The sequence below is a fragment of the Palaemon carinicauda genome, chromosome 26 (genome assembly GCF_036898095.1).
Source record: "Palaemon carinicauda isolate YSFRI2023 chromosome 26, ASM3689809v2, whole genome shotgun sequence".
Classification (NCBI taxonomy): domain Eukaryota; kingdom Metazoa; phylum Arthropoda; class Malacostraca; order Decapoda; family Palaemonidae; genus Palaemon; species Palaemon carinicauda.
This window is the reverse complement of record NC_090750.1, coordinates 80,694,964-80,719,412: the sequence shown is the minus strand read 5'-3', so window position 1 is coordinate 80,719,412 and position 24,449 is coordinate 80,694,964. Positions and strand designations below refer to the sequence as shown.

Below are 24,449 nucleotides of genomic sequence, written 5' to 3'. Positions count from 1 at the left end.
TGCATCGCTAAAAGAAATTGACTATAGTGCCTTGTGGGGCCCAAGTTAACGTTTGGTGAACTAATCGAAAAATAAACTCTCGAGAGATTTTTAATTTATGAAGTATAAATTCCTTTGAAAATTAATATAATGAGTCATGCTGAATCATTAAATAAAGAGGTTATTTTAGTGATCTCTTTGACATCGGAAAGAATATCTAGAAATTTGCAATTCTGTCCTCATTTCATATTTCCTTTTTTACGGAAACTGAAAGTGAAAATCATTTTCAAGCATTGTATTCACAGTCGTTCATTTCAACCATTTCATTTTGCTTGCTGAATTGCGAATTTATTGTTTACATAAATGAGGTCATTTATTTTGCTCATAACTTTTAAAGATGAACAATTGTCAGAAGTTGCAAACATCGATTTTGTCTCTCTAATGGACTTCTATTTTTGTTTGATTGAAATCTATTTTTCTCACATACAAAAATTCACTGTTAGAAAAAAAAAACTTTTAATAGGATATTCTCCATAGAAATATACTGCTCTCAGTCGTATTTCAGTAAAATACAGGAAGACTATAGTTTGTACCCTACTTTGATATTATCCTTTACAAACACACAAACATAACCTCCTTTCACCTTCGTTGGCGGAGGTAAAAATCAGATACGACATGACTCCATACTTAATGTTTTATAAAAATCCAAAATTTGATCATAACAGTTAATCCCTGCAAGTTACATTACGATTAAAATTGTGGCCATGAAGCTGTTCACAAACAAACACACACAAACAAACAAACACACAAACAGGGGGTAAAACATAACCTTCCAACTTCGTTGGCGGAGGTGACCGTAATATCATTCTTTTACGTCAATATATCAGTTTTTAAAATGGTAATAATCCTGGAGTAAATGTTGTCAGACATTTACCGTTTTTATAATGCGAATTTTTACCAGTGTATATAAGTGTTCATCTCTTTTATATATTATGTTATTGTCAAATTCCATAATTTCATGTTGCTTAATAATTATATATTTTTTATGGTTATGTTCTTTTTATACAAGCGAGAGTTGTCATTATTTGCAAAATTTCCCTTAAACTCATCTTGTCATTATTTCTAAAGAGAATGGAAAAGGAGTTTTTGTTTTCCTTAAAGTCTCGTATTTCATATTTTTTTATATTCATGGTCATATTCCTTTAATTATATATATATATATATATATATACATATATATATATATATATATATATATATATATATATATATATATATACATATATATATATATATATATATATATATATATATATATATATATATATATATATAAGTATTACTAATTCTAATTTAATGGGTTTTCTTTTATTTCATACATTTATTTCTACACGTGTCAGATTTGATTTGTCTTTATATTCTTTGAATGTAAACATTGTCTTTTTTCTTTTTTTTTGTCTGACTATAATAATTTTACAGCTCTTTAAACCTTCATATAAATAAATAATAGTCTTTATTTAAGAACATAAGTTTACGGGTAATCGAGCCAGGCGTTCCAGTATTGGCACTGGTGAGAATACAAAAATTACTTTTCATGGGATCTTAAGTGCACGAAATGGTCGGAGGCGTGACGTAACTCGAGTCACGTTACAGAGTCTACGACCTAGTCCGTTTAGCGAACATTCCAATCGAGAAAAAGTGGTTTTGTGTAGATTTGATTATTGATGACCACTGTTCATTCGTGAAGTTGGAATCGTTTTTTTTTTTCCTGAATTTGAGATTTAAGTTTCTTATTTTCTGAACTTGAGATTTAAGTTTCTTTTTTTCTGAACTTGAGATTTAAGTTTCTTTTTTTTCTGAACTTAAGATTTAAGTTTCTTTTTTTCTGAACTTGAAATTTAAGTTTCTTTTTTTTTCTGAACTTGAGATTTAAGTTTTTTTTTTTTCATCTGAACTTGAGATTTTTAATTCTTGAAATTACATCGTTTTGATTAATGTGTAATTACCACTTTTATTTGGTACAGTCATGTGACTTTCTGTAATTCAATTGGTAGTGCCTTGAATTATAATGCTAGAGGTTATCAAATAGTCTTTAATTATTTACCCATCAAATATTTTCTCTCAATTGTTTTTACCAGGATATTTTTTTTTCCATTCTTGAGAGTAATTCTTTTTCTTGATGTATATTTCTTTCAATTGGTTTTACCAGGATCTGAAAATTTTTTTAAATTCTTGAGTAAACATTTATCTCTTCATGTGATAATTAATATCAAATATTTCTCTCAATTGTTTTTACCAGGATAATTTTTTCTTCATTCTTGAGAGTAATTCTTTCTCTTGATGTATATTTCTTTCAATTGTTTTTACCAGGATCTAAATTTTTTTTTTAAATTCTTGAGTAAACATTTATCTCTTAATGTGATAATTAATTATATCAAATATTTCCCTCAATTGTTTTTACCAGGATTTTTTTCTTCATTCTTGAGAGTAATTCTTTCTCCATGTATTTCTCAATTGTTTTTACCAGAATCAAAACATTTTTTTTTTATTCTTGAGAGTAATCCTTTCTCTTGGTGTATATTTCTTTCAATTGTTTTTACCAAGATCAATTTTTTTTTTTTAATTCTTGAGAGTACACATTTGTCTCTTAATGTAATAATTAATAATTTACATAAAAATAAAATACCAAGGATGTAAATCAAAGATGAAATTCATAGATTATTTTTATTTTCACATATCACAAGTTTTACACGTTAAAATTCTCAAGTAGCACATGTGCAAAAATTACTTTCCCTGTACACATTAAATATACAATATCAATATTTACAAGCTAAGATGCCAAGGAGGAATAACCTCACCCGAAGCACCCAAACGAATCACAGATATAATTTGTTGCCAACCAAACCTTTTATTGTTTTTTTTTTTATGTTCATGACGCTCCTTTTCTATGTACATTTGTACAGAAAGAAAGAAAACTGTACACCACAAGCTTTTTTTTAAAAAAAGGGACCCTCTGTTGACGTCAAATCATCATCGATTTAGTTTTGTCTGGATTGCAATTGTCTGTGAAATCAAATTTTGAAAAAATTAAATTTAAAATTATCAGGAAAGTCGAACAAATACACCCGTTGAGCGTTCTTCACTCTTAAGACTAAATTTACAAAAGTTGATTTACAAACAAAATTGAATATCAAATTCTCAACATCAAACTTTAGGAACATATAACTCTCAAGATGACATTTATTTTACAAAAAAATTCAATTCTCTAAAAAGAATTTTTCCTTAAACAATGCAAAACCAGGTTAGCTAAACCAAATCCATTTTTGGGGTCAAACAGAAAGCGTCTCATGTTAGAATCACAAAAATATGTGTCTGAGTTCGAAGAAACCTAATTATCATAAGCTGCCCTCAGAACTATACTCTACATTTGAAAGACTTATTGCACGCAAAGGTTATTAATTTTATTTTTTTTTACTCTTAATCAGCTATTTGATACACGTTTTGGAACATCAAGTGCGGTACAAGATCTAAGAGGAGGAGGACTCAGCATGTGATTTTATTTTCTCTTTTATTTTTCTATTTAATGCTGTTTTGAATTTAACATGAACAACCTTTAAAAGTTGGAAAAGCTAGAGTACCTAGAATTTACCCTTCTTCAAGAAACAATTTTTAGAATACTCAAAACTCAATTTTTTTCAATGAGGTGCATTTGCACCGACTCGCAGCTATGCCCTTTTAGCTCGGAAAAAGTTTCCTGCTACCTGATTGATTAGAATTATCTTGTCCAACCAATCAGCGAGCAGGAAACTTTTCCGAGCTAAAAGGGCACCACTGCGAGTCGGTGCAAATCTGCCTCGCTAAAAAGAATTGATTATAGGAAGATTTTGTTTGTTTTCAAGATGGAAAAGTCAGTATTTGCTTTGCAATTAAATGACAAGATTCATCCAAACCACCTTTTTTATTATTCATATAAAGCAAAAATATCTATCACAGTACTTTATACAACACAAGGGTAACTTCGCAGGACAAGAAAATCTTGGCTGGATTTTAAAGATGGTTGTGCATTATCTAGTCTCAAAATACAAGCTACTGGGCCACGCAGTGCTAAACTCAATTAGAATTATATAAAAACTCCATATACTTTGCAAAAAGTTCACTGAAGATAATTAACACTTATTCTAAAATCACTTGCCTCCTTTTGAAGTGTTGCTATGTACGCTACAGACATTACTTGAATGGAAGATAAATTTCAAGTGCTTAACTCTATATCTCGGCATCATTACAGATAATAGAGCAAATGGAGAAACGACATGAAAACCACAGAGAGTTCGGAATTAATGAAAAGTTAACAAAGTTGATTATCTTATTAAGGAGAATTTTAAATTGAATATCATCCCTTGAGGGAGGGAAACGTATCATGGGGGAACGTTCCATCCTCACAGTCAATAAACAAGATCTCGAAAAATGTTTTAGTTTTTACTTAGTGGCAAACCTCTCCCTGGGCTGTCATGGTCATTTCTTTAGCATAACAACATAGATACAGAGTTCCAAAAACCTTGTACAATAACCACTGGGATTATTATTATTTCACCTGAAACGTGACGGGCAAACTTGCAAAGATATCCTGCATGAAATGTCCCACTTGGACAGATTGATATTGATAACATAAGCAAATATCCTTTACGCACATCAATGAATGCCACAACTATTATCCCTCGACTGCTTCAATGTCTTCTTCCGACACGAAATTTATTAATTAAACATTGATACAATGTATCCATACATTTAGTGAAAATGATGAGTGAAAAAAAACTGGCGTAATAAAATGTAAAAAAAAAAAAAAAAACAGCTACGGTGTCAAGCTCAAAAAACATTACAAAAGTGAGATGGATTTTAAGAATGACTTCAGGAGCATATGATGAATTAAAACAGAGGACTATAAATAACATTAGTACATAACTTAAAATGTAGGACTAAAAATATACAACCTAAATGTAAGTCTTAACAAATGAATGGCAGATGATGAGTATATTTCCATACAAAAAGACAATGAATCATGAAATCTAGTAAGCGTATTTTTATTGTTTTTCGAAAGAGCTAAAATGAAGATTAACACCTACAGTCTAGTTCTAACTTGTCTTGGAGAAACCTTCTCGCTTCTTCCTACCTTAACCTTAGAAAAAAATCCTACTCAACTTTACATAAAAACACTACATAATGCCGACAAGCCTTTAGTACACAGATGTTTTTTTATCATTATTGATTATTTCTTAAACTTCCACTAAGCATCATTTCTTTTGTGCAGAAGACATGGTTCAGCTTTTGGAAGGGCACATCCCGGGCCAGGCGTCAACCTTCTTAGGAAATAGAATCGTTATCACTAATTATTACATCAGTTTCCATCTGAGCATAAGGAACATTAAGCTTACATGTATTATCCGGAAAGTTCTGAGGTGAGGCCCCATAGCCCGTGTGTGTGCCTTTCCAGAAACTTCTCCATAGAAAAATGGGGGAAAAGGGGGATTTTGGGGTCACAGACTCGTGAGAGTGAACAGTGAAATATATTGCCTAAGGATGGAGTAACTTGGCATAATCAAGAGGACTAACAAACTAACCAAGTAGAGAGAGACAACATTCACCGACTTATCTAACCCCTGTGTTATTGTTATCATCATTATAGTTACAATTAAATATTAAAAGTTTCCCGTAAGTTAAGCACACCCATAAGTTTCCACACTTAAAAGTAGACCATGAGATACTTCTGTAATTTCGAGCAGTGGTAAGACTCTCCCTCTTTTTAATTAGAGCGAGCGTGATCCTTCCTCGTTAGCCTTAAGAGGTGATGGTGATGATATTTAAAAAGAAATAGTCCGGAGGAGAGATAGAATAAATAAAATCGCAGCTGGAGTAAGGAGGAAAATAATAACTGGGGGGAAATGGCTCTTTAAAATCATGTGAGTTTCGAGATGTTTGCTCTCGAATGTGACGATGGAATTGATGACAGATGGATAACTGATGGATGACAATACCCAAGCAACAGGAGATGACTGCAGACGGTTGATTACATGTCAAGGTCACGAGAGCTTGAAAGCGGGGAAAGAAGAGCAAATAGTGATTACCACGACGTGTGTACGACGCCTCCTGTGACGTCACTGGGAGACCGTGAAGTAAGTTCGAACTCCCACCACGACGCTTCCCTCTTCGATGATTTCTCATCTCCCTCGACTCTCGAATTTGACACGAATCCCACCGACGATGAATTCCACTGCTGGATGACAACAATGCCGACGAGGAGGAAGAGAAGGAGAACTGACGATGGCGACGACGAGGCTCCGTAGGCCAGCACGGCATATCACAGCACAGTGTTGGTTGGTTCTGAGAGGGGGTTGCACCCCGCAGGGTGTCGACGACAGAAGAAGAAGGGGGCGTCTGCTGTGTCCAGTAGCTAGTATAGAGAGAGAGAGAAGCGTGGCTTCATCCTCTCTTTTTATCTACGAAAAAAAGTCATGTCTACAACGTCTACCGGTCTTCTAAAAACACTCACATCACAGAGACTAACGATGATTACAGATGGAAACGTGTCTACTTTCTTTGCCAAACAACTATGAAGAGATACTATAGCACCTAAACCCTTTATTTAGCGTTAGTTTATAGCTACTGTACTTCTGACTCCTAAAAAAAACAGAGTAACAATGTCCCTTGAAGGTTTGGAGGATGAGACAATAGGTGACTTGCAGTTGTAGTAATGTTAAACAACGCCCCCTAAGACTTCGACAGCCCCAGTGCCTTTATATCATTGTTTATTATTATTTTTTTTTGTTAAGCGTATGACGCCCTTCTAGTAAGCCAAGTTCCATAAGGGCTGTGGGAGGTAGTGATGCGAATGGGCGGCCCCTGGCAGGAGAGAAGAGGTATGGACACCGCCGCTGACGCTGCTGCTGCTGATACTACTGCTACTACTGTTACTAATTGAAGAGGTCATTGTTGAGGATAGAGGGGTCGAGGGCTCCTTCCAAGTGGCACCAAGACTAAGCGTATCTGTGGAAGAAGAGAAAGAGGGTCATTAGTATTTATGCGTTAGCAAACAACAGTAGAAAAAGTTACACGTTATACAGACTAATAATCCTGACTGGAATTAGAAAATTTAAACGTTATACTGACTCATAATCCTGACTTGAAATTGACATTTAAGATACTAAACAATGTAACATTATATTTTAATGATATAACTATAAGATTGACAATCGTGATGGATATCATAATAATGATGATGATAATTGATGTAAATATGAAGAACATAATCGTGACCGAAAATGGACTTTCAAGATACTAAACAATGACATTAATATTTCAATGATATAATTATAATAGGATTGATAATCGTGATGATGATGATAGTAATGAAAATGATAATTGATATAAATATGAAGAACATAATCCTGACAGAAAATGGAAATTAAGATACTAAACAATACGACATTAATATTTCAATTATATATTTATAATAAGAATGATAATCGTGATGATGATGATAATAATGAAGATAATGATTGATGTAAATGTGAGGAACAAAATTATTAAAATCAACCCGCGGACAAAATGATCGTTATCAGATAAGAGAAACCACGTAAATTAAGGCAGAGGTAATCATTAAAAGAAATAGTTATAACAGTTTATGTTAACGTATACGTGTATTAAAAAACGCGAAGTGTGTGCGTTTGCGAATTAATGCAGAGATTAGAGAGAGAGAGAGAGAGAGAGAGAGAGAGAGAGAGAGAGAGAGAGAGAGAGAGACGTTAATTCAATTGGCTATGAGAAATTAACCAAAGAAGTATAATATAGCCAATTAGTATTGACGTATGTACGGAAGAGAAAGGGCGAAGGTGGTAGTTACTAATGGGAACTTTCCCTTAGTCATGACATGAAGTAAGCAACCTTCTCCCCCTCCCCCCCCACTTCCGTCCATGCCACCAAGGTGAGAAAAGTCGCACACTCAAGGTAATCCGCCTTCACTGACGTCCCAACTGCTTTCCTGTAAAAACAATTCTGCCAATTTGCTAAACTTTCAATGACGCCAAGCTTGTTCTTGTTCGGAAAATGTTTGTTGAGAGAAGCTTTGAAGAATAATGTTTGCTAAATTTTTAAGGTATATAATATATATATATATATATATATATATATAGACATATATATATATATATATATATATATATACACTGTATGTATATATACTGTATACTATATATACACTATGTATATGCATATATATATATATATATATATATATGTATATACATACATAGACACTGTATGTATATATACTGTATACTGTATACATTATACTATATATACTCTATATATACACTATGTATATGTATAAATATAAACATAAAATGCATGTGAGAGAGAGAGAGAGAGAGAGAGAGAGAGAGAGAGAGAGATCCCAAATTCGCACCTAGCACATGTCATCGCCAAATACAGGGCGCAAACAAAGGCCTTCTCAGCTATTAAGAACGTCGAATACGTTATTGGCAAAGAGCTTTCGGCGTTATACGTATGACGTGCAGCAAAAGTCCTCTCTTATAGATTTGTTCTGCGAATACGTACGTCACTGCTGGCTGCAGCCATTGCACCGAATTATGGGAAGACCCACAAAGCATCCTTGCCAAGAAGAAGAAAACTTCCTGCACTCCGCCGACTTCCTCGAAACCTTAGTTTTCCTAAAGGCGTCTTTATTGGAGATTCCGCGGCTTATGAAGTTTTCCCCAAAGGGAGCCTTGATTGTGCTCCAAGGCCGGTGCTGCGGCTGTTGAGAGAGAGAGAGAGAGAGAGAGAGAGAGAGAGAGAGAGAATGTAATTGCTTGCATGCCTGTTGTAAGCTACAGATCCCTTGAGTATTTTTTATTTATATGTCACCCAGTTTGTGGCTTGTTTTTAATGTTAGCAATTAAATTAATGTATACGTAAGGTAATATTTAATCACCGTTCCCAGACTCCGCAGTCTGTCAACGTTCGAGCTTTATGGGCAGATGTGTTCGAGGACGAAAAACTAGTTAGATTCTTGGACAGTGTTTCGTGCTAAAAAAAAAAAAACTAATTCCTGTTAGATTTGTCTAAAAGATAAGAGAAATCGAGGCCTTGTTTTCGTGTGGACACTCGCCTTCGCGTGTGTAAAATTGCCATTCAAATTAAACTTTATCATTAAGGCCCAATTCTCGCATGACCTCCTTTGTAGCATTTATAGGTTAAGTCAATAAAAAAAGAGTCCTCCTGACCTAAGATGCCAACCGTTGGAGAGAAAGAGAGAGAATGCTAAGGTCATAATAATGCCAAGGCTTTGTGCCATGAAAAATGTCGGATTAAGAAGCTTCTTAAAAAGTAAACTGGCCTCATTTTATTTTTCTGCCATTCACGAGAACGCCAACTCTTTCATTGTTGGACTTAGAGATTAATCGTTTAAGAAAAAGACATTTTCATAAATCTAAAAAGAAGTTTTACTTTAAAGATTGTTAGTGGTAGTGTTACATAAATCATTACTATATAAGCTAAATTATATTAAAATGAATAATTTGCTTTCAACAAAAGATGAACGTGATATTAAAGGAAAAGATAAGCGCGCACATGTCATTGACGGAGTGACCCACTCAAGGAGCATAATGGACTGAGGCAATGTGCTATTGAGGTAGGCCACTCATGAAGCATAATGGATAGGGGCCGGTGGGGCCACCGGCACCAACTGAGCATCTCTGTGATGCCAAATGTGACCTCATTGGACGTCTGGGTTGGCGACCCTTGATAATTAAATTTCTTTCAATCTTTTGATGACCTAGTCGTGAGATTAGTTTTCCTACTCATTGCATAAGAAAAACACAATTGTATTTCAGTAAAATACAGGCGACCGTAATTTTACCATACTTTGTTGTTATCTTCTACGGTTTGGTGACTGTAATATCACTCCTTTACGTCAATATATTCGGTTTTTAAAACGGTAAAAATCCTGGAATAAATGTTGCCAGACATTTGCCATTTTTTTAATGCAAACTTTTAAGTGTATAGTAAAATGGTATGTTTCTTCCCTTTTTTAGAGCAAACGCTAATTTGATGGGAAATATAAAAAACGTGATGCTCCAACGCTACTTGACCTTCCTAAGGTCGTGTCGTGGCTGTGCAAACTGGGTTTCGCGTGACCCGCTTTTCATGCTTATTGCCTACAAAGAAAACCCGTTTACGTAAAACGCGTCTCGGCGAAAGAACCTCGCAGTGGATGAAAGCTTGCACTGGGAGTTCTACCTTGGTAAAAAGAATTAAGAAAATAGAGATACTGAAGAAAGGGGGTTAAGAAAATAGAGGTACTGAAGTAAGGGAGGTAAGAAAATAGATACCGAAGGGAGGTAAGGAAATAGAAGTACTGAAGAAATTGAGTTAAGAATTAAGAAGATAAAGATACTGAATAAAGGGTGTTAAAGAAATAGATACTGAAGAAAGGGTGTTAAGAAAATAGAGGTACTGAAGAAATGGAATTATGAAAATGAAGATACTGAAGAAAGGTTGTTGAGAATAGAGAGATATTGAAGAAAAAGTGTTAAGAAAATAGATACTGAAGAAAGGGAGGTAAGAAAATAGATGTACTTAAGAATTGGAGTCAAGAAAATAGAGGTACTGAAGAATTAGAGTTAAGAAAATAGAGGTACTGAAGAATTAGAGAGTTAAGAAAATAGAGGTACTGAAGAATTAGAGAGTTAAGAAAATAGAGGTACTGAAGAAAGGGAGTTACGAAAATAGAGATACTGAAGAAAGGTAAATAGGGGTACTGAAAGTGAGTTAAGAAAATAGAGATAATGAAGGAAGTATATTAAGGTAATAGAGAATAGGATGGGAACTTATTAATAGGGGTAAGAAACAATCAACTTTATTATGGAACTTAAAAAAGAAAACTTTTTTATCTTTATTCTAGAGGAATCCAGAGAGAGAGAGAGAGAGAGAGAGAGAGAGAGAGAGAATTTAAAGTTGATTGCATCGTCCATTACATTAGACAAATGTTAACGTGTACTTGAGGTTTATATACAGTAGATTTATGAGCCCCCTTCACGGGGCACACTAACACGCAACACATTCTTACGTAGTATGCTTACGTGTGTCCCTTTGTCATGGAAAAGACCAATTTTGTAACTTTATATCGCAACCAGTGGGCACACAAACCGCCAGTCTCCCTTTTCCCTCCGTTTTGGCGGAGGACTAAGATTTCAAAAGAATTGCCTGTGAGAAAGAAACAAAAACAAAGGGGAGATGGTTGCATTAGAAACACCCTTCCCCCCCCCTTTTTTATTGCAACCATAGGTAGGGCAACGGTCAGGTCTCGCCAGTTGTTGCAAAGGCTTTTCGTTCCGAACGTCATTATTGTTGCTGCAAGATTTTGCTTGCTTTATTGCATTTCCCCCAGATTCTGACAAGGTGGTGGTACTCTGGTCTCTCTCTCTCTCTCTCTCTCTCTCTCTATTTTCTGTCCTGGTTTTTATTGTGGGAAGTATCTCTCTCTCTCTCTCTCTCTCTCTCTCTCTCTCTCTCTCTCTCTCTCTCAATTCCATTCTTCTAAAATTACGAAAATCAGTTACTGAAATCCTCTTACAAATCCCAAACTCAAAATAAAAAAATACAAACCAGAAAACTATGGGCACGATTTCGTCAGTGAATGCCACTTTGTTATATGATAACCAATTACTTTGTTGCGTTTATAAAGAACTGACAATACCAGGGGTAAAAAAAAAAAAAGTAAAATAGTGCATTTCAAACAATAGAAGGTCGTGACAGATGGAATAACAAAGAGACAGGCAGCTGAAACACTCGTCGGGGCGCGGGTAAAAGGTATCGTAGAAATGAACAATACTCGGTTCATTTTACGATACAAATGACTGGACTTCGCGTGTTGCAACGGTGACAGTGCCCTTATAAACCAGCCTCGCGTTGTTATTTTTATTCGTTTGTATTTTTTTTTTCAGGTTTCGCCCCGAGCTTCGACTACCCGAGGCACCCGGAGGGGAAAAGTTTTCCAACCATTACTCGACGTTCCATTGTGTTTATTCTATTTCCCCGACACACAACAATAATCACGATCCGCAACAGCAGAGCGATTGGATCGGCAAAAGGCTTGCAAAACCGTGATATTTGAAAATATCACTTGTCGCTTCGAGCCTTGACCTTAATGGAGTCGGAAAGGGGGCCACTCGTTTTCTTGACATTCACTCACAAGTACGGGAACATTTTGACATTAAATCTTGATGAAATATTGTCTCAGTCCAGTATTGCAATAAGAGTCTAAGCAATGGCAGCGAGTGATTGTTAAATAAAAGCAAATAATTAATTCTCAGTGGCTCATTCTGTGTTGCAATTAATTTCAAGTATGATTAGCACGTGCGGTTACGAATAGCTCATGACATGACCTTACAATTTTTTTTGTCTGTAAAGATAAAGAAGCAACGATGTGAAAAGAAAAAAAAAAGAGCTTTTTATAGGATTCCTGTTTAGCAAGGCCTTGCCTTCGAAGAAGCCTTGTCTCATGCGGTGCTTATCAAGGTGAGGTAGACGGGTTCTGGTGGGGAAGGTTGATTTTTATGTATCGGGCAAAACCTGGCTCGCAAACAACATACGAAATGAATGTTTCAAAGATATTATATGCTAGTTCGATTATTGCAATTTACATATACTTGACTACAGAGCTTCAATGTAATTAACTTCATTTATTGTAATTGACATATACTTGACTACATGACTTCAGTGTAATTAACTTCGTATATTGCAATTTACATATACTTGACTACATGACTTCAGTGTAATTAACTTCTTATATTGCAATTTACATATACTTGACTACATGACTTCAGTATATTTAAGTTCATATACTGCAATTTACAATACTTGAGTACATGTCTTCAGTGTAATTAACTTAGTATATTACAATTTGCTTAACCTCGAGTACTATACATGACTACAATGTACAGTAATTGCATTACTTGATTGTGAAAATGTCAAGACTATTGCATTCATGCTCAGTAATTTGTATTTCACATTGACCTTTACATTAACGTCGCATGCCCAAGTGAAAAAGTCCCAGACACCTTGAAGAAATGAACTTCTAAAAATAATGTCTTTGGGAGTCATAAACTCGCCTGGAAGGTCTGGAACCTGGAAAGCCTTTTGCCCCATTGTGTCGAAGGTCATTCCTGTCCGACTGTGACCTGGTAAAGATTCTCTCTCTCTCTCTCTCTCTCTCTCTCTCTCTCTCTCTCTCTCTCTCTCTCTCAAAAGAAGAAAGAGCATATGTCTGGTAAAACTTGGATAATCTATTCAGGAACTCTTTTAGCCTTAGAGTTTTTGCTTTATGGAAACTTATCAGCCACAAACATGTTCAACCTCGTCTATTCTTTACCCACCTATTCTTTACTCACTTGACCATGCACATGGTGGGGAAACAAGTTATTCTTTCTATTTCATTGCCTAAGAATGTAAGCAGACAAAGGAGAGCATAAAAAATATCGCTTCTATTTCAGGTGTATTGTTTTCAGTATGTAGAATGGCCAACGGGAACATGTTTAGGATTGTGATGGCCATGTGGTAACGTCCCTGACCGGTGAACGCCAGACTGGGGTTCGAGTCCTGCTCAAACTCGTTAGTTTCTTTGGTAGCTGCAACCTCACCATTCTTGTGAGCTAAGGATGAGGGATTTTGGGGGAACTATAGGTCTATCTGTTGAGTCATCATTAGCCATTGCATGGCCCCCCTTTGATCCTAGCTTGGGTGGAGAGGGGCTTGGACGGTGTTCATATGTAAATATTGTCAGTCTCTAGGGCATTGTCCTGCATAAGAATGTAATAATTGAACCGTGGATCCTAGAAAACAACGAACTTTCCTAATAACACATCACTGACCCCAGTAAATGTTTCGAGAAGAATCTGTTTTGGCGTTTCCTTTCACCATTGTAGCTTATAAGCAAAAAAACGTAATTACATCAAATCGTTCTCGTTTCTGAAAACGTTTCCTGAAAATGCTTAAAACCAGGATATTGCGTCACTAATATGCTACGTTGCAATTACGTTTTAGATACAATGATGGTGGTACTAAATAAGTAATGATGGTCTCACCACGAAAACCCAAGAACGGTGACGTCATCAAACCTACGCTTACTGTAAGCAGCCCCTTATGGTTGGCCCAAATGTCTCGCAGAACCATGACGTCAGTCAGATCCGTTTCCCAGAGACGCTTGTCTGGATGACGTCACACTTACTGATGACGTCACACTTGCAAAGCGAAATTTGTATAATTTCAACGTTGAGAAAAAAAAAAACAAGTCCCTCATCCTGACCAACATCCGTCGCTGCTGGGAAAATAATTCTCTTCATCCCGTAACAAAAGGATGTCGGGTTCCTTCTCCTCCAGGAACCACCAGATGGTTGCTTTATACTTAATCCGAAAAGAGCAGTGCTGTCGGCGCTGTTGTTCTCGTCTCGAGACTGCACGCCATGACGAATTCCCTTTCTCCATGTCATTAGGTTCATCCTTTAGAATTAACGTATTGTGGATGTGAGTGCATTTGTCTAATCTCGTTTCCAGTCAGGTATGCTTCCACCTTCACTGCTGACAGACGGAAGTTACACGACACGTTCATGTCAGAGCTGTTAGAACGGAAAGGAAATCAATGTGTTGGGTTTCAACACACTCATTGCTGCCTTTCACGTTGACACAAATGAAGTCAACATTGCAAAGACAATAGAACACTATCCCACAAACTTACAAATACTACTGGACTCCCCCTGTCGTGTAACTTCCTCTCACGATCCTTGAAATTAATGTTTTTAGTTAAAGAAAAAAATCCAACAGTTCATTGGTTCAGAAGAGATGGCAAAAAAGCTAGGGTCTTGAACCTGGCAAATATCAAGAGGAAACTTATTTCTAGAGATGGTGGAAGGATAAAAGTTAAAGACTACAGTACAAAAATAGCAAGGGAAAACAGCCGGATTTTCACGTGTGCAAATTATTTTCAACATAAAACGCCCAAAATGAGAACTGATAACATGTAAGAAAAGTGAAACTTGGGTGCGGTAAAGGGCAAGGTAGACGTCAATGGATTAGCATTTATCGAGATTGTTATTACTCGTGGAATAAAGATTATTATGTTGAAAAGCCTTTCTTGAGTCAATCAAGGCCCTGTGTATTCGACATGAATTCTGGTAAAACTAGACACTTGGATGGCAACGATTATCTCCTAATTCTATAGGCAATTACTGTATTAATAATCATAGCAGCTACTCAGATGTGACACTTCATTCTTCTCCTTACACCTTAATCGTTCAGAAGGATAAATAACCCAAGGACTTAAAAAGGGTGTGTGCTACCCAGAGAGGCCCACGGGGACATCAGGAGAGGGACATCCTGGACTGGATCGGTGGGAATACGCAAGGTTAGCCCACATGATTATCAACAAAAACAACAAGACAAGGTCGGCCAACAGGGTTGGGCATTACACTATGTCTTTTTTCCCAATTTCACGTCGGGTTACAACAATGGAGTTCAGGGCTTTTTATTCAGATATGTATCTTTCCTTAATGTACACGGTTGCCTTGAAGAGTCCAAACTCCAAAAAGGGGGAGAAAAAGATGGATAGGAAATTGAGAAGACTATCGTTCTGTCTTCATTGGGCCTTGCAATGTCTCTATACAAGTTTATTTTTCATGGATCCCAAGCCTCTCTCCTTTTCAGTAACAACACAGCACTTCCAATAACGTACAGAATAACATCGAAGGAAAAGAGCAATTTAGGTTTGTGGAGGAGGTACTATTTCAGCATAACTTTTTCTCTTGCCAAAGCAGTTGCTGCGGTAAAACATTGTTCGCTGCCTCACTCTCTCTATATAGCCATCAGTGTCGCAAGTCAACCCACAGCCATTGTAGAGCGCGAGACAATTTATGATACCCTTGATAACGTTGCGCGGCGACGTCCTCTTCTGATGCCTCTTTATGGCACTTATTTGCAATAGCTTCCCAACAATACCTGTCGCCTTTAAGGTCACGTCGAACATAAAGATGCTTCGCTTTGGACTATTAAGGAAGGGAAGTAGGTGTAGCTATTCAGACACCCTTCAGCAATTAAGAGGTTGACTAAAGATTCTCTCTCTCTCTCTCTCTCTCTCTCTCTCTCTCTCTCTCTCAGTGGTAAAGGTCTATGTTTCACATTCAGTGGTAAAGATTCTCTTTTTTTTTCTCTCAGTGGTAAAGGTGCATGCTGAATATTCTCTGTGGTAAATGTATATGCTAAAGATTCTCTCTCTCTCTCTCTCTCTCTCTCTCTCTCTCTCTGTGGTAAAGGTGTATGCTGAAACACCTGAACAAAAGAGGCAAGACTTAAATCGTCCTTTTTGAACACTGGATCGGCTGTTGACAATGGAGGTTTTTTTAAAAATAGTTTCGGTCGCCTGCAGCATCATCTGCTGTAGTATCTCGTGAAGGGCGTTCATCTCGTCGCTGAACGGGTCGTTGTTGAGGCAATCTGTTACCCTGCAGCATGACAATCTACAGAAGCAGGAAAGGGAGGGGGGGGGGGGGGTTGGGGAGGGAGTAAATAACCTTCCTCCAAAATGTATATTTCGTAACCGTAAGTAGATCCTTCGCGGTATTGGATTATACCGCTTTCGGAAATATATTGATGATATCCTTCATACATAGCAATGATAGTGGAGAGAGAGAGAGAGAGAGAGAGAGAGAGAGAGAGAGATTTGAAATTGAAAAAAGGTGTAGAGGATTTGTATAATTTTCTAAAGGAAATTATTTTGAACAAATGTGAAAATTGAGAGAGAGAGAGAGAGAGAGAGAGAGAGAGAGAGAGAGAGACCTATGGTTGACTCAACCACTTCACCACAGTGTGGTTTTCCTGTTAATGAGACTTGTGGGTTTGCGGAAAGGAAACAAAGGACAAACAACTGCAGAAAATAGTAAAAAAAAAAAAAAAAAAAAAAAAAAACTATATCCAGAAAACGCAAAAAAAAAAAAAGTATATAATTTAGTAACACAACCTCTGTGTCTATATTCGTGATAATTATCAAGATAACATTCTTAGCTTACAAATTGATATAATTAAGACTTAATAACAATTTAAACGAAATTGCCAATGTATTGCATGATGCAATTTAACGCCGAGCAGGACTAAAGTACAACAGCAAATACAGCAACTTCTGGCAACAACGGCGCACATGCTGACTGCAGCACGCTACAAAGAAGTGAGATGAAAGACCGGAGATGGAGGGAGGCGGGAAGGGATTGGGGGGGGGGGGGGGGGTGGAGAGGAGGGTGATGAGAAATAATTGTCAATAACTGTTTACGGGTACACAAAAGTCCCCGCGGAGATGGCACTGATACGTGAGGAAACAAATCCCCGACCCGCGTTGCAGTCAATAGAGAGAGAGAGAGAGAGAGAGAGAGAGAGAGAGAGAGAGTGTTTGCAATATAACAAATGTGACTTCAAAGTTTCTCTTTTGCATGCAACCAGCATATAGTATGTATGCATAATGCAATAGTTTGAACTTACACTATACTCGTGAGATAACCACATTGTACCACACATTCGTCTGTGAGATAGTCTGTACGTATGTATGTATGTGTGTACCGTAAACACAACTGTTCATCTCCTGTTATATAGCAGAAGACGAAAGCACCCCATGCAAGAGCCCAGAATGCTTCTTCAAGTTTAGAACTTGATAAGGCTTCTTAAAACGATGGTTGTGTTTTTCTCTTAAAATTCATTGGTAAACTTAAATAGCTAGACTGGATACTTTGTCTCGCTTGAATCCACCTGTCTTTTCCAAGAGAGGCTAATTTGCAACAAACACTACCCTCCTGTCTATTGCAAGTGTGTGGATGGCCAACGCTGTCACTGATAAAAACAGGCTAGCATAATGAATGACAGTAGGTTCCTCGTTGCAAGAACCGAGAATTGCTTCAATTATCCGTAAACCAAATTCTATTCTTCTAGAATCTTTAGTTTTGATCTCGGTGCTGGAATCCCAAATGTAAACAAACAACCAAAATAGCTCCCACGCCAAAGATAAAAAGTCTCTCTTCCTCGGACTTAATCATGAAAATCTAAATCTCCCTCTCTCCATTAGCATATCCCCTCCTACCATTAAGCAAGTGGTACTGAAGGTTTAGCCTCATTAACCTTAGCCTCCTACCAACAAGCCCCAAAACCAATATCTGGGCTCCCCCTCCCCCTTCCTTCGTTTCGCTCTCTTGTTAGATATCCACAGTACTATTAATAAAACTTAACATCATCCGCAGTGGGCGGTCGCAGCATGTTAATCAGTGATAATGTGACTGCCACATACAAAATCACACACACATGCACGTGGATTAATGGCACCTCATGCACGGGGGGAGATAAAGCCTTGTTACAATTCATCAGCAGAATATAAACGACTTGAGGTTAAAGCATTTTCACAAGAAAAGGTTACAATTTATTTCAGGTTTTCCAAGAATATCAAGTGACAATATTAGGATTTTCAAGTGACAAGTTTAATATTTTGATCCAGAGTTTTTCCGTATACTGATTAAGACTAATTTCCGTATTTAGGACGTTCGTGGTTTCACCAGATGGGAGAGGACGCGTGTGAAGAAAACTGCTGCTGAGTTCGAGTCGATCGGGGTCGAGTCGTGGCTGTGTGCCCAAGAAGGAGGACGTGACCTTTTATTGCCAACCTCCGCCCATGACCTCGCACGCCCATCAGCCCCTTAATAATATCTCTCGGATTTCACTGTGAGTGTGATTTCCAAAAGAGAAAGGAGTCTATCCACGGGAAGGGAAAGATTATCATTAACATTTTAATGTACACATGTAAAGAGTACCGTTAACATTTTAATGTACACATGTAAAGAGTACCGTTAACATTATAATGTACACATGTAAAGTTACTTTACATAAAAAATAAGAATTAAAATTGTGCTGCTCACTTCCTCTCTTCGGCATGGAGATCCTTCCTGTTAAAAATGGAAGATTTCGTGGTATTATAAGTTTTCAGGGGCGAAAAAATATCTGCTACTGTGACATTGAATAATGAATTACTGAGATCATTTGCCCATCCAGTATTATGTAGAATGGAATTTACCTCTCTCTCTCTCTCTCTCTCTCTCTCCTCTGCAGTAAAAGGAAGTGAAACCAAAAGAGAATGATCTTCATTGAGAACAAAAATGAGCAAGGAAATGGACAGAGTGAAAGGAATGCCAGAACCCTTCTAAACTAAAAGCTTTAACCTCATCTTGATATCCGGGAGTAGAAGCCGACGAGCGAAAAGCCTGTGACCTAGAAGGTAAGAAAGCAGAGGTTTTGGGTGAAATGGAGAAGAAAACCTTGAAGTGAGTGAAGAAGTGTCTTTCTTAAACTATACAAACAAGTTTTTAAATGTTATACGACTTGAAGAAAAACCAACAATAAATAAAACTACAAAAAGAAAACATCCAGGGAACGAAGACGTGTTTCTCGAACTCGCAAAAGACACAAACAACCACCCCCAGAACCTCACACTCCATCGTCTCCTCCAACACGTCGTGGCTAATGTTTTTGCCATGTCTCGCTACCTGAGCTTGTCTCAGGCCCCGGACCTCATCGCTCCCGAGGGGTTTCCTGACGACGATTATCCTCTCTTTGACGTAATCACCGCTCCTAGCCTTGTTATTACTCTAAGGCTGTTTGGTTATGTGATAAACATCCACTTCTACGCTGACCCTGAACAGGACACGGCTGGATGTACTGTATATCCAAAAGAATTTTGAATAAGTTTTATATTGAATAGAATAAATAAAGAATTTGGAATAACTTTTATTTCAAAAACTGTTTAATGGAAATTAAATCATATGATCTTATTGTATATTGTATATTTTTTATGAATTGATTTTTATTTCTGTAAAACACTAAGTTCACATGGGGTTATTTTGGTAATAGAATAATTACGATAAGAATTTAAATTAAAACGTAGCTGTTTTTACAATAAAATGTAGAAAAAAATGGCGTAAATAAATGCATAAAAGCTAATAGTCGATGGTTATTAAGGATATCAATTATATATCAGCCTGCAATACTATATCTGACATTAAAGAACTTTAACATCACCTACAGTAATAAACAAGTATTTCTAAGTTTAGGCAAGAAATCTTTCCCCTTATCAGTTCACATATTTAAGCCCGTCATTTGCCTTGCTTAACTTCACAACTGCTGGTCACCTACAAGACTTACGAGCGAACTGGACATTACGTATGATAATGTATTCATAAAACTCAACCCCAATAAACGGACCCAGGGCGTGGGAACACACGCACGCAGTTGGGGGAAAAAGTTGCTGTTGAGGAGGGTGGGGGTGGGGGGGGGGGGGCTGGAACTGTTGAGGGGGGGGGGGTACGTCAGGGAAGTAGGGGGGGGGGACTGTGGAACTGTTGTGGGGGGGGGGGGGGTACGTCAGGGAAGTAAGCACTAGAGCTAGAGGACCCACCCTTGGGAGGAAAGAGCAAAGAGTAAGGGGGAGGGGGCCCAGGGGAGAGGTGAGGTTAAGGCCACCCTAGGGAGGAAATAAGAAGGAAGGTCACAAAAAAAGGAGGGAGGAATAAATGGAATGAGTGCTCAGTAGGGGGTGTGTGAGAGCTTTTTTCCCCCCGCATTCATAAATAGAGATAAGAGGGGTCTCATAGAGTCCCATGGTTCGATGTCACCTTCTTGTGACGCTGAGTAACAAAGAAAGAGAGAGAGAGAGAGAGTGAGTTAACGGCATTTTAGGAAAGGCCATAAGCGTCTCTGGCAATAGCTGTAAACTTCTATTCCTTCGATAGAATAAAGTTTGCGTCGCACGTTAGCTTAAACATTTAACGCATCTTTAACGAATTTAAATAAATAACTATCGACACGAAATTTATTTGATTACTTGGAAGAGAAAAGTGTCATTATACGAATGCAATCCAACAATACTTATCACATTTTGTACGTGGCTCAACTAATTGATTATATGTGTGATATTTTAAGCAAGTATTTTATTTATCCGTACATATAATAAACGTTATTCTCAATGCATAAAGTATTCGAAAATCCAAACCACAACCAAAGCTAGAATGCTCTCTCTCTCTCTCTCGATGTTTATGCATGAGTTCCTTCTCGATAAGTTGACTAGCGGGAACACAAAGTTTCTCTTCTACAATGTTCTCTTTATGGTATTGTTGCTTCTTTTTGTGCGAGAGTTAATTTTCGAAACTTATTGCGTCATTCGTATTCAGTAGTTAATGACGTTCTTTGCACAATGTAATATCTTCATTTTTAACTTTTGTTTATTTTTTTCACTTTTGCATTGTAATTGTCTACGTGCAAATTAATTGGAGGTAAATGAGTATTCAAATGTTTAATATACTTTGCCCAATGTAATATCTATTTTTATCTTATGTACTTGAACTTGTATTCAATAGTTATCTACATGCAAATTCATTTAAGGCAAATGAGTATTCAAGTTTAAAATTAATTAACAAGTATTCAAGTTAAAATCAACTAAAAAGGAATTGCTTCCAGAGGAAAAATTTATACTTCAACGAAGTTATACCCTTAGTATAAAACGAAGAATAAAGTTTGAGAGAGAGAGAGAGAGAGAAGAGAGAGAGAGAGAGAGAGAGAGAGAGAGAGAGATCCGGTCCCAACTTTTTTTTTCCTATCTCGTGCTTCTTGTCACTCGAGAGCAACGGATGCGAGGGAAAGACGCCTTTTCCTTTAACAAAGAAGACGGATCTCTTTGGATGGCGGACAGATCGCATCAATGATCGACTGAATATCCAACGGAATTGAATTCTTTCATAGAGAGAACATAAGATTCCGTTCTTCGCGCAACAATCAGGGGACGAAAAGTATCGAATTGCGAAAGTTTAGAAGAAATTAATCTTTCACACTCGCATTTTAGAGAGAAACAAAAGACATGAGTAACAACAGATGTAATGTTTCCTCTTCCCTTTCAACTGCTATGAATAAAGGTAAAACTTTACTAACATAAAAAAATAAGATAAAGAATTGTCAACCAAACTAACGTTGTCATCGAAGCTAATAAAAGCTACGAAAAAAAGAACAAAAAGATAGAATTCGACGTAAACCCAAGCATCAATTAAAGTAAAACTTTCCTAACAGAAAATAAGATAAAGAATAGTCAACCAAACCAACTTAATCATCGAAGCTAATAAAAGCTACGAAACAAAAACAAGATAGAATTCGACGTAAAAACAAAGTATTTATTCAAGTGACGTGAACTGTACTGTTTGCTCGGTTAGGCAAATTGGCAAGAGAACAGCTGTTGCTGACGGAACACAGCTGATCGGCTGCTCCCACACACACACACACACGCATGCCTTCGAATTATCTGGGAAATTGATAAAATTCATTTTCAAAAAGAGCTATGTTCCTACCAAAACGAAATTGCTTTATGAACACTTTACACATTAATATATACTTGTTTATAATCCAAATGTCTATTATCATGTATATACAAACCATGGTTTAACTTACTTAATGCATACTCTCTCTCTCTCTCTCTCTCTCTCTCTCATTTACAATGAAAACGATTCTTTTTAAAGGTCTTAAGAATCGAAAAGTCCTTTGTGTGTGTTTTGCAAGTCCAATCCCATATATATATATATATATATATATATATATATATATATATACTCACTTAAGCCCAATAAGTCCTGAAGATCATACATATCAATAATCAAACATTCATTCGACATCCGGTAATCTAAAATTAACAAACGGTCCACGTATCAATTCTCTGATAATCTAGGTAAATATTCTTTACGGATTAACGGTAATCTCCCTCCTAACATACAGTAACATCTGCTTAAGGAGGACAAGCCTCGAGAAGCCAGACACGACACCTTCCCTGATAAATAACAGGTTATTGCTAAACAATGGGATCCCATCTGAAAGAATGGAGTCACTACCGAAGGTTTTATACAAAGTAAATTTCCCCTTTTACTTTGACGAAAATAGTAAAAAGAAATCTATGGTTAAAAGATCGTGGATAGAAAAAATAGCCAATACGTGAAAATGAATGATGAAATACCACCAAAAGCGTAAACAAGAACGTGAATAAATTGATCAAAGAAACCTAAAGCTTTTTAAAATCGTGTTCTAAAAATTACATTGAATGAAATTGAAAGGAAGGGATTTCATGAAACTTTTTATTTTGCATCTTCTGTGTTAAGAAAACGATGTCTTGTGGGCTTAAAACGCCCAGAACTCAATTTCAGGAAATAGTCGAATTGATAAAAAAACATTATTTTTCCGTCTCCTAAATACACGACATTCGCGCAAGGGGTTTAGATTACCCCCCCCCCCTCCCCATAACGTAGAATTCCCTACCTTCCACCCTCCCTTCTCGCTTACAAATGAGTGTGTAGTAGGAGGATGGGGAGGAGTAGAGGAGAGGGGGGAATCAAAGAGAAAGAGAGACAGGAGGGGGGGGAGGTATGTGACTCAATGGAGCAAGGGCTTATGGACTCAGGGAGGGTTACAACTACAGCTGAATTCATGATTCACACGCTAACGATGCCACACACGGGAGGGGAATGGGAAAAGAGAAGAAATTAAAAACGTTGCGTCATTATTCGCTTCGATCATCTTTTATTCGTGGAAGATAATGGTATTGTCCTCAAAACAACTACTTGTAACAATCAACAGATAAACAATCACCAGATAAAATTGTACGACGAAAAAAAAATGAATGAATGAAAATCTATGTATACGTTCAATGCATGAGCAGACATTTTTTTTTATTAATATAAGCAAATTACACAAACACATAAGAGCATTTTCGATTCTCAAGATCTTTAAAAAGAATAGTCTTCATTGGAGAGAGAGAGAGAGAGAGAGAGAGAGAGAGAGAGAGAGAGAGAGAGAGAGAGACTTCGCAACAAGGAATAAGGTGTGTCTACATCTTAATAGGCGATCTATTCTCATACTTTAAACTATATTTACTAATGAGTATAGATACTGTATATATACTGTATATATATATATATGTGTGTATATATATATAAATAATATATATATATATATATATATATATATATATAATGGTAAATCAGAACACTGAAAAAATCCCATGTAAATATTTTTTGAAAAGATTCTGGTAAATCAGGACACTGGAAAAATCCCACGTAAATACTTTGTTTTGAAAAGATTCTGACGCATATCTTGGAACTATTTCAAATCTGTGGACTTTGCCTTATTTTATATTTATAGCATTTTCATCAAGTTAGACAAAGTTAAGCAGTCAACTTATCTCACTCCCCCAAATAAATAAATGAACGAACAAGATGCAATGAATCGACTGGTTAAAAACGATTAAGGAAACAAAATAGCTAGCCAGCCTTGGGAATATCTGTCGGATGGCAGTTGGCGAATTTTACTTCTCGGTG

At 36.7% G+C, this 24,449-nt stretch overlaps 1 pseudogene; it reads right to left on the bottom strand.

The window, feature by feature from the left end:
• Positions 1–2,689: 2,689 nt before the first annotated feature.
• LOC137619619 (uncharacterized) overlaps positions 2,690–24,449 on the bottom strand; it is a 24,334-nt pseudogene continuing 2,574 nt past the window's right edge.